General features: G+C 38.5%; 1 long non-coding RNA gene across 1 annotated transcript in view; it reads left to right on the forward strand.

The window, feature by feature from the left end:
• Positions 1–9,095, forward strand: part of LOC144578696 (uncharacterized) — a 157,736-nt gene extending 148,641 nt beyond the window's left edge. Inside the window, exon 5 of the long non-coding RNA XR_013524966.1 lies at positions 9,015–9,095. This is a non-coding gene — a long non-coding RNA (uncharacterized LOC144578696). The remainder of the gene's footprint in view (positions 1–9,014) is intronic.
• The last annotated feature ends 2,315 nt before the right edge of the window (positions 9,096–11,410 follow it).

The following is an 11,410-nucleotide window of genomic DNA, read 5'->3' on the forward strand; positions in this document are numbered from 1 at the left end:
GTGGGGACCTTACCCAATAACAATGATCAATTACTAAATTTCTTCTCCCACTCTGATTATCATAAAAAAGAGCAAGACTATATTTTATTATCTCTGTTTTATAGATGAAAAATGGAAGAGGCATAGAGAAGTTAAGTGACTTGACTGAGATTTCTTGGCCGGTGGACTAACTATGGACCTGAGACTGATGCTCTATCTTTGGGACTGCAGGTCTTGTTAATTCTACTGCAGGTCTTCTACACAACCTATTGCCGTGGCCTGAGCTCAGTATAATCTCAGTTACCATCTCAGGAGGTTTGCCTTCTTGGTGAATATAAGTGCTGAAAATCAGGGTCACTCAGGGCTAGAGGAGAAAGCATTATGGGAAATAAGAATGGCCACTCCCATACTGACCTACACTGAACCCACAGCTGGGCTGTCCCACTGGAGTAGAGGATAATAAATGGGTTTGGGGAAAAACCTTGGAAGTGCATGAAAAGAACAGTTTTGGGGCACCCCTTTTGACCTTGGGTGAAGGATTGGGGAATGAAAGCTGCCAAATAGAGAGCTAGAGACCTACTTATGCATCCGTTCCCAGACTCTTGTATTGGGGCCACCTGCCTTTTAGGCTTCCCCTTCTGTAAACCCCTAAGCCTAACAACTGTCAGAATCTCAGTTTTCAGGAAATGATTTGTAGGAGAATTTTGAAGTTGTGTTTCTATTTGCTATCTGGAAAGTGAAATGCTGAGCAAACTAATTGCCATGATGGATTTGCTAGCCAGGGAGAAATTAGCATCAAGGTTTTGTTTAAGAGGATGTTGCGCCAACAGAATGCCTGCCAACATTGCCTTTCTCTAATGAAAAGCAGTGTGTGCTTCTGGTAACTCTGAAGACTGCAAATTATTTCTTTCCCTTTGAAGTTCCTCACAAGTTAAAATATTCTTCTCCTTGGTTTGTTGCATGTTAATAAAATGTATTCGTTGGGTGATGGGTCTCTAAGTCCTGAAGGGTAATTTGAACTATGTGAAAAGCCACAGAGATGAAAACAAATTTGTCTCAATGGTACACTAATGACGTGGAGAAAGCTAAAGTCTCGCTTTTCCAATAGCTTTTCCTGTCCTGTCAGATACCTGGTTCTGGTATTGAACTATGCATTTCTATAACAATCAGATTCTAAGTATTACTTGTCATTTGTCTGGAAAATGCTAAAATTTTTGAGACTTCTTCAAGGAGAGAAGTGGGAAGGAGAGTGAGTCAAGCAGAGCATTCCCAATGATGCCTTAGACAAAAGGAAGTACAAATATGGCCTTTTCATAACTCCTAAAGGATTGAACAGGGCATCGTAAAGTCAACAGAATAAAGCCCAGGTTTTCTTTTATTTGTCAACCTGAAACAATGAGAGTCAGAAAATATGATTGAGTTTATTCAGCAGAAAGTTCAGAAATGACCACCAAGAAAGAGACTCCAAAGAAATAGGATCAGTGTTCCCAAGTGGGGGAGTTAAGGTTTCATTTCTATGGGTAGAAACCAAGAAGCTTGGGTTCAGCATTTTCCATATAAGGCCAGTGTATATGTTACGGTGATGTGATTGGTTATTACTTACTACATTTCAAGGAAGATTGCTTTGACATTCTTTGAGGAGGGGTAATGATCTGAGGGGCTTTTGTCTCTGCCACCATTCAGTTATTTCTAATCATTTACAGGAAAAAGCAGAAGTTACAGCTGCATGCTGCTTGACTTAGGCCACATAGTTATATTCCTCTCAAGGCTCAAAATAATTTATTCCAACAGCTTTAAGTTTGAATTATATAATCTCACACATTCATGCAACAAACATTATTGAACATCTATTGTGCATCAGATGCTGTTCTAGGCGCTGGAGAGACAAGGAGATGGAACACTCTCCTGCCTTCAAGATCTCATAGTCTCTAAATCACATTTTTAGAATTGATTCACTTTCAGAATTGTTATCAAATTGGGTCCGTATTTGAGTCTTCAATTCAGTGGACTTTTAGAAAATGATAATTTGGCTTTTATCAGGAAAATCTGGACAGAGACACAAGTATCTATAGAGTGCTCTGGGGGAATGAAGCAGGGAGAGATTGTACACCGAGGGAACAAATGGAATATTCTGCACAAAGACACAGAGGACTGGTATGCCAGTGAGACATGATAAGCAGGTCCCTTGGGGCTAAAGACCAAGGGCAGTGGGAAGTCATGGGTGACATAGCTGCAAAGGTAAGAAGACTTCTGGTTAAAGTAAAATACAAATGAAGAGGTAGACTCTCCTTTGGTGGAAAGGACAAGAGCAATGACTTTGCCTCCTGCGGGAGGAAAATTTTCTGTTAAAAGCTCATCTTAAGACATTACTAAAATTTACTTCCAAATTCTCATTTATCCACCCACTTTTGGTTTTTGGTGCCTGCAAGCTGGCTGTGAAATAGGCTTTGGCAGGAGTAAAATAGCTATGATTACAGAAATCCATCATCATGATAGAGCAAAGGAATTACTAATAGTCACAAGGATATATATATATATATTCATTAAAACATGTAGTTTCTATACTATAGTCTTTTACTTAAACAAAAAAGAAAAGCCTGCAGTGGAGCTTAGGATAAAATACAGACTACAAAGAGAAATTGATGTGAGGGATGCACTCAGGTGGCTCATAGGTCTTATCTTCAAGCATCTATTGGTTATTGGAGCCGCTATGCCTGATATGCACCTGAACCTTATCTTTAGAATTAAAAGCGGCTGCCATTATGAATTTGTCTGAATTATTAGGTTGCTGTAAAAGTAATTGCTGTTTTTGTCATTAAAAGTAATTGCCAAAACTGATACTGCATTTGCACCCATCTAATACTTGCTTTCCTTCTGCTGTTCCCTGCCTCCAATAGGGAGGGCTTGGGGCACTGCTCTTTCAAGTCCTAACCACACATCTATTTATTTCATTAGTCTGCTGTAGTCATTTCTGTTTCATGTGAGTATGAATGTCAGTGCAAAAACTCAGCTTTGAATGGACCTTTATGCTAACATGATAGTAATTCTGAGCCTCTAGCCCTGCAGTCAAGGGAGAAATTAAATTTCAGTCCCTACTGGGGTTCTCTCATTAAGGAATTGTTCACTGACCCAGGTCCCTCTCCCATTGATTGATGGACCCATTGGGGGAATGATGACCATTTCCTGCTGATAGCCCCAGGGCACTGCCCACTGCTCCTCAGGCCTAGTGTCTCTCTTCCCACTTGGCTCTCTGTGTCCCTAGAAATAGGAAGAATTACCTTCTTCTCTCTGGTGCCTTTTTCAGGGATGTTTGTTTCTCTCTCCCTAGGATACATTACATAGGTTTATGAATGAGTTTAGGCTTTGGAAAATAACAGCCAGGAAGGGAAGGATCTTAAAGGCTATTTTTTTCCTTCCACCATAAATTCCCTCTGGGCAGAAAGCACAGAGCCTGCCTGTCCGTGGCCACTTCCCTTCTCCTAATCTGATCTCTCAAGGCAGGAGTGATAGCAAATGGTGATGGAGGAGCAACATGGAGCCACTGACACTTGCACCACTTCCCAAAGGCTGACACAACCCATAAACCAAAAAGTGTCTGAGGCAGATCTCAGTACATTTAGAGGTTTATTTTGCCAAGGTGGAGGACAAACTTGGGAAAAGGAAACAAGTTTCAGTAGAATCTGTGGTCTGTGCTTTCTCCAAAGAAGGTTTTGAGGGCCTCAGTATTTAAGAGGGAAAGAATGTGGCAAAAAGGAAGGGAGGAAAGAAGAAAAAAGGATGGGTTAGTGAGACAAGTGGGTACATTCTTTGAGGCTTTGATTAGCAACAACTGAATCCACATTTTACAAATGAAAAATGAGGAGTGGGGGAAAAAGTCAATTAGGCATTAGTTTGTCTCATGTTCTTCGTAGATCTACATTTTACATATGATAATGTAAATGTGAAATTACAGCTATCTGTTTGGAAACAAAAGGAAGATTTGTTTGTTTTTGTTTTCACTGACAGTTTCCAAGTTTAACTTTTCCTTTTGGCATAGTGAGTTTGGGGTCCTGAGATTTTATTTTCTTTTTACAAACCCAAATGTCCATCAGTGGGTAGATGGATGGATAAATGCAACAGATGCATCCATACAATTTAAATGGTATATTCATCCCTGGAAAGGAATGAAGTACTGATATATGCTGCAACACAAATGAACCTTGAAAACATTATGCTAAGTGAAAGGAGCCTGTGACAGAATATCTTATATTATATGATTACATTGAAATAAAATGTCCAGAATGGGCAAATCTATAGAGGAAGATAGTAAACTAGTGCTTCCCTAGGTTGAGCAGGTTGAGGGCTGACTGATGAAAGATAAGAAGTTTCTACCTGTAGTGATGAAGACATTCTGAAATTGACTGTGGTGCTTGTTGCACAAGTCTTTGAATATACTAAAAAAGAAAGCTATTGCATTGTAAACTCTAAATAGATGAATTGTATAGTATGTGAAATTATACCCCAGTAAAGCTATTCTCAAGAAAAAAAAAGATGTAGGACTATAATTTGCTGATCCCAGATCTATGCACTGTCTCTAAGAAATGAATGTTATATTTTGGCCATATATTTTATTAATGTTAATGCTTCTTTGTCAGGTATTGCTGATAACTGGCTGTTCTTTCAAGTTAATCACTTTCCTAGGATGCGAAACCATCATTTTCCAAGTGTCTCTCATAATACTTGGGCCTTTGGCTTTCTCTAAAGGTTCTTGAAAGAAAGGAGGGGTAATCATTTCAACTTATACCCATAGAGCTTACTCTGAATGCTCAGGCACCTACTCTAATTTGTTACATTTGTGTGATTTTGATAATATCTAGACCATGAAGCATGAATCATGCAGTTGGAAGAGATCCTAGAAACAATCTAGCTCAATGGATTTCAAACATGTTCAGTAGAATCTGGAGCTAGAGGGCAGGGGCCTCAAGCAACTGCAGGAGGGAAGTGGGGCAGGTGATAAATTGGGTAGGGTGGGCTCCCACCTGTTTTTCAATCAGAGCAGCCCTTGTTTCATCTGATGTATATGTTGAGCTTCAGCAAGATTGTATTTGAAGAATCCAGGAGCTAACAAATGTTTAAGACTCTTCTGATTTTTAGTTTTATAGCAAATGGAAATGAGGCTCAGGGAAAAGAGTTTTCAAAGTCTGCATATCCATTTGATGGCAGTGCACGGTCTGGAATCATAGACTCCTAAGGATGGGCAGCGTGGTTGGGGTCATTTAATCCAACTGCAACTGGAGCTGGATTCCTCATAGGTATTTCACTCCTCCCTAATGAAGGGAAGAGAGCATAACAGGTGAGCATATAGCTCAAGAACAAAGTGGTTCCACTTACCAGCTATGTGATCTTGAGCAAGAAAATCAGCCCTGCTTACCCTTGGCTTCTTCATCTGCAAAATGGGGGTAAATGGCAATGTCAACCCCAGAAGATGAAATGGAATGATGCCAAGTGTCTGGCATATAATAGGGGTCCGATCAGTATTAACCATTATTGTCAAGAGTAACAGACTCTCCATGTACTTTGGTCTCCATAAGCCCACTAGGGCTAAGAGGCAGCACTTCTGTGAAGTTTTCACCTCCCAAACCAAATCAACCCAAGTTGATTTCACATGGCCTGAGGTTAAGACATGCCACTCCCATTGTGCATTTCTGCAGTTGGAATAGCTGACCTTGCTGTAAGATTTTTCATTTGTTTCTGTTCAATTTCACTTACTTTTTGAGTCACTAACCTGAAATTGTGTGTTATTTTCCAATACTAAGTAGAAAGGGCTTGGCTAAGTTTGTCTGACAGCTTGGTGCCATTAGGAAGCCATACTCGGTCTTGGACTTTCTGCTGGAACATGTGTGAGGATATTGTTAGGTAGATGGTTCTAACCAACCCCTTTGTGTGGTCTATGATTCAGATTATGGATTGTTGCTTACTCATTTTTTTCATCTCTCTCCTTCTTTGCTCTTTTCATCTGAGGTCCAGTATCAAGTAATTTCCTATTATTTTTGCTATATATTTTCCAAATAAGGTCTGGGATATTCCTCCACTCCACCAGCCATACCCCACAGCATGTAGGCACATCTCTATAGACCCTGTCTAAGCTTAACACCTGTGAACTTCCAAGTAAGGTATAGCAACACCACCTGATCCTGCTTGGTGACCACAGATGTATTCACTTAATTCCGAATTTATTTAACTCTCTATACAAAACTTTCTGTTTAATATCCAATGTTAAGCCTTTGACCTACTAAATTATGTTCATCAATTCTCATCTTTCATCACTCTTTAGTTTTAATATCCAAAAATATCTTAATTTATAAGATGCTCCCTATAGCCATGAACCACATAAAAATGTTGGGTCAATGATGGACTGCAAATATGATGGTGGTCTCATAAGATTAAAATACCATATTTTTATTATGCCTTTTATATGTTTAGATATATAAAATGTTCATCATTGTGTTACAATTTCCTATGGTATTCAGTATAACAGTGTGCTGAAGAGGTTTGTAGCCTAAGGGCAATAGGCTACAACATTTAGCCTAGGTGTGTAGTAAGCTATACCATCTAGGTTTGTGAAAGTACATTCTATGTCATTCACATGACAAAATTGCCTAATGACACACTTCTCAGAACAGATCCTGGTTAAGTGACACATGACTGTACATATTTAGGAAAATAGAAAAATCATTCAAACAAGTTGAATGTATGCCAAAATTGTAATGCAAATTCCATTATTTATTGGATTTGCATGGTATTTTATGCACGCGCATGCGCGCGAGCACACACACACACACACACACACACACACGCAAGTTTTTAAAATAAGCATGCAGGTGAATCTTTGCCCACTCTGCTAACAGTTTATTTTTAGTTAGTTACTTGTGCCACTGAAAATGTGCTCATTAAATGACTTAATGTATTGCTTTTCTTTTTTTTAAAGGGCACCAATTGATTTCCTTAGCATTTTAATTATTGACTTTGTTAGCTTTACAGAAATTTAGATTTGAGGGATCATAAGGACAGGTCATTCGTTTTTATTATTTTATAATTGGGAAAATGAGGTCCAGAAATTATAAATCTGAGCCAGGATCATACAACATTGAGCATCACAGCTGGGACCAAGTCCCCTGCCTATCGGTTAATTCTTAGCAGATTCCATATTTGTCCAGATTCTGTATCTGGATTGCATTATAACCAGGTGGGAAGCTGTTTTAAAATAGCAATAGGCCAGGTACAGTGGCTCCTGTCTGTAATCCCAGCACTTTAGGGGCCAAGGTAGGTGGAGCACCTGAGACCAGGAGTTTGAGACCAGCCTGGACAAAATGGTGAAACCCTATCTCTACTAAAAATTTTAAAATTAGCTGGATGTGGTGATGTGCACCTGTAATCCCATCTACTCAGTAGGCTGAGCCAAGAGAATCACTTGAACTCATGAGGTAGAGGTTGCAGTGAGCCAACATGGCACCACTGCACTCCAGGCTGGGCAACAGATTGAGACTCTGTCTCAATAACAAACAAACCAACAAAACCCCAGCAATACACAAACATATTCCTGGGAAACTTGACATATTCTGAGTTAGAGCTGGTCTGGAGTGGAGTTAGGGAATATGTATTTTTAAATAGTTATCAAATGACTGTGATGTACTTAGTTTAGGAACAAGTAACGATTCAGGAATGCTACCTAGAGTAGTACCTAGTCCAGTTATTGGCCACAAAGTTATAAAGGATCACAGGTTATGTAAAACTTCTTCACCACAATTTTTATGTTAAGGGAGTAAAACCATAGCCCAGGTGGCTTTACCCAGATTCTGCCCAACTGCCCAAATTGGAAGACCAAGAAAAATGTTGATTAGTATGAAAGCAAAATGATATGAAGGTATAGAATACAAGAATTTTGTCTGGACAAATCCCAATAACTTGGCATAGAAAATTGCACAGTAGGCCTGCAAAAATGTTGTGTGCAGTGAGCACTCACTTCCCAACGCCTATGGTCTAGTAACAAAGTTGAGGTCTTAGCAGTTTGCCCTCCTTCAAATGCCAGGGGTTGTAGCTACCGATTTGCCTACCTCTGCCCCAATCCTTAACTTTTTCTTTTTCTTGCTAGTTCTTTCAAGTAAAGTACACCCCAAAGCAGAATGAATGCTCTGTTAATGTCATCTGAGGTCTTGATTGCAGGCCTTGTTCACAAGACACTTAGCCAGAATACAGCTTAGAAACTGTAAATCATGTTATAAATATTGGGTGGCATCATGTTTCACTGTCATCTATCTAATTTCTGACCAGGGTCAAATATTGTCAATCGCTACCATTGCAAATTATCACCATCAATCCTGCAGAGCACAACATTCCAAAACATATGGGAAAATTGGAAGGTGTTTATTGATATGAGTGATCCCTGAAACATTGAAAAAATGATTATAGAATTATTCCATCATTTTTATCAGAGTTATTTAAAAGGGAAATGAAGGAGCACATGAGGAAAATTTGAGAGTGCTCAGTTTTGTTTTTTTTATTTGCTTGATTAAACTCAAAATAATGAGTGGATCAGTAGGAAAACTCTAATGTCTTTATATTTGTGCTTCTTACATGTATTTACAATAATAGGTGAATGCATGTCATAAGGAAATTCCATACATACTGATAATAAAATAATTTTTTTCCAATGGTTGAAAATTTAGTTTTTGTCCCTTAACTATGAGAGCTGGAAGTAACTTAGAAAAAATTAACCACTACCTAATTTTATAATTCAATAAAAAAGACTGAGCCACTGGGAAGTTAAGTATCTTACTCAAGGAACAATTTCTGGTTTACTGACTCATAATTCAGCATTTGTTTCCTCTTCCTACTGAATGAAGTCCTTGTAGGAAAAAGTGAATAAGTTAAAATTTTGAAATTCTGTCAAATGTTTATTTACAAGACAATAAGGAATGTTTTTGACATCACCAGCAAGTTATTTATTTATTTTATTTTATTTTTAAACTAATGTATTATGTTTCTTTACTTTGCAGCTGGGTCAGCTAATGTTTAGAATGAGAAGACATTCAGCAGTCTTTAAATATTGTAATGTGGTCCTTCATCAGCTTTGAAGGTGAGACAATTTTAATTTTGGCTTCAATATTTTCTCCTTGTGAAAATATTAACAGATTATAAGTCATTAAAATTGATGTCAATTCAGCAATGTAATAGAGCATAAAATTCACAGTGACCACCTATTTTTCCCTCTGGAGAAAATTATATCTGCACCAAGTAAATTTCAAGGTCGTTTGAGCTTTGATACACAAAGGATTAGTGTGTTGAAGAGGAGGCCTGGCCTATCCGAAAGGACTCAGCTATCAATTTCTTTCCATTTCAAGTAACTCTCTGTGGGGAGAGAGTGTTGGTTTTTATGACCACATTTATCTGAAGGTTCTACAGAGTTCAATTTATGTATTGTGCAGCTTTGGCTGGGTATGAAATCAGATGTGCTCTGATTATTGGATCATGCTATGAAATGTTTTTAGTTACTTTTCCTTCCTCAACATTGCCTAATACAATAATGGGTGTTTGTTGGATTCTTAAGGTGCCTGGAAAAAAAAATAATGTATTTTTTTCTTCTTGTAAGTGGGTCTATGGTTTGATCATTCCTCTTCAGAAAACTCTTTTGGATGTCTTACCTAAATCTCTCTTTCTGTGATATAAGCCTCTTTCTTCTCATTTCTGGGTAAATATGATGAATAGTTACTGAGCAACCTATAAACGACATTTAACAAGCTTACTTCCTTGTCTTATTTTAAGGGGAAAAGGGCTTATTTATTCCAGGAGAGCAAATTTTATGTGATTTGTTGTATAAAAATTTTGAATTGAACTTTGGCAGGTGATAGGTTAAGTCATGGTTAAGACATGGTTAACCTGCTGCCAGCCCTACCACTGAACACTTGGTTATGAGAGTCACTGGCTGAGGCTGTGTCCTGTAGGCTTGGCATTTGACACTCGGAGACATTCCCAGCTGGGAGAAACCATAAGCAATGAGTGTGCCTGTCTCACCCCACCTCTGACTGCAACCCAGAGGGAAAGTGGGCCTCCCACTTTTTAGGTGCTTCCACTGACTGCATCTACCTGGTTTGTATGTAGTTCAATAAACTCACAAGTTAAGTGTGATGATACAGCTCAGGCATTTGGTGATGCTTTAAGCTTCTTGGCAACACTTGTAGAATCTTTGGCAACTTAGGCAGGTAGCCAGCACTATTGCTCACCAACCTCATGCTTTCACAATTCCTAGTGAAAAACAAATTTGATAATAAGAATCAAAAAGGTGCATATATGAGTTTCTTTAATAAAAAAGAAAAATTTAATCTTTTACTCAATATTTTATATTTAAGAATATTGTCTCTCAATTATGCAGTGCCTTCTATAATTTTAAATGTGCACACTTTATGTCTTGGACATTCTACTTCTCATTCACACTCAGACACCAGGAGGGACCTTCAAAGATGCTCACAACAACCTTGTTCATAGTAGTCAAAAATTGAAAAGTGTCCCTCAATAGAGGGACAATTATATAAATTATGGTATAGCAATAAACTATATAAACTAAATGATGTAGATTTTTAAAAACTGACACAAAAAATACCTTCCAGATATACTGTTGAGTGCAAACAGCAAACTATAAAACTATAGTACAGTATGAGAATTTTCTTTAAAACACTACATGTCATATTTTACATATATGGAGATGTATACAAGTCCATAGTAAAATTTAGAAGGATAAATGCCAAACTTATAAAGTAGATTTTGCTGGTAGCTGTGGCTGGTGGTCAAGTAGAACTCTAGTCCTTTCTGTGATGCTTTACCTTTACAATTAAAATGTGGTTGTGGTGGTTGTGGCAGAATTAGAAGGTAGCCCCTGAGGAACTCTTCTCCCTAGTCTACACATCTTGCATAGTCCCTGGAATGGTGAACTTGATGGATATTATTTCCATGATTAGATTATGTTCTGTAGCACAGTAGTCTTTAGGAAAAGGAGGAGTTTCTCCCAGCTGGGTCAAACGTAATCACATGAGCCCTTACCATCTGAGTCTAGAGGTCAGAGGTGGAAGAAGTCAGAAATTCAAAGTAAGAAAGGTATTCTATTTGAGGAATTCTCCCCGTTGGAGGGGGACACATGTCAATGATTATAGACAGTCTTTAAAATCTGAGATGAGCCCTTGCCAACAGCCAGCAAACAGGGACTTCAGTCTTATGACAGCAAGGAACTGCACCAATTGTGTGACCTTGGAGGGGGAATCTGAGTTCTAGACGAGATGAGCAGCCTGGCTGACACCTTGACTTTAGCCTTATGATACTCTGAGCATTGAAATGTGCATAATTTATTACTGGGGCATTCTACTTCTCATTAGTACTCAGACACCAGGAGAACACGGCCACA

Source organism: Callithrix jacchus, chromosome 12 (genome assembly GCF_049354715.1).
Source record: "Callithrix jacchus isolate 240 chromosome 12, calJac240_pri, whole genome shotgun sequence".
Taxonomy (NCBI): Eukaryota; Metazoa; Chordata; class Mammalia; order Primates; family Cebidae; genus Callithrix; species Callithrix jacchus.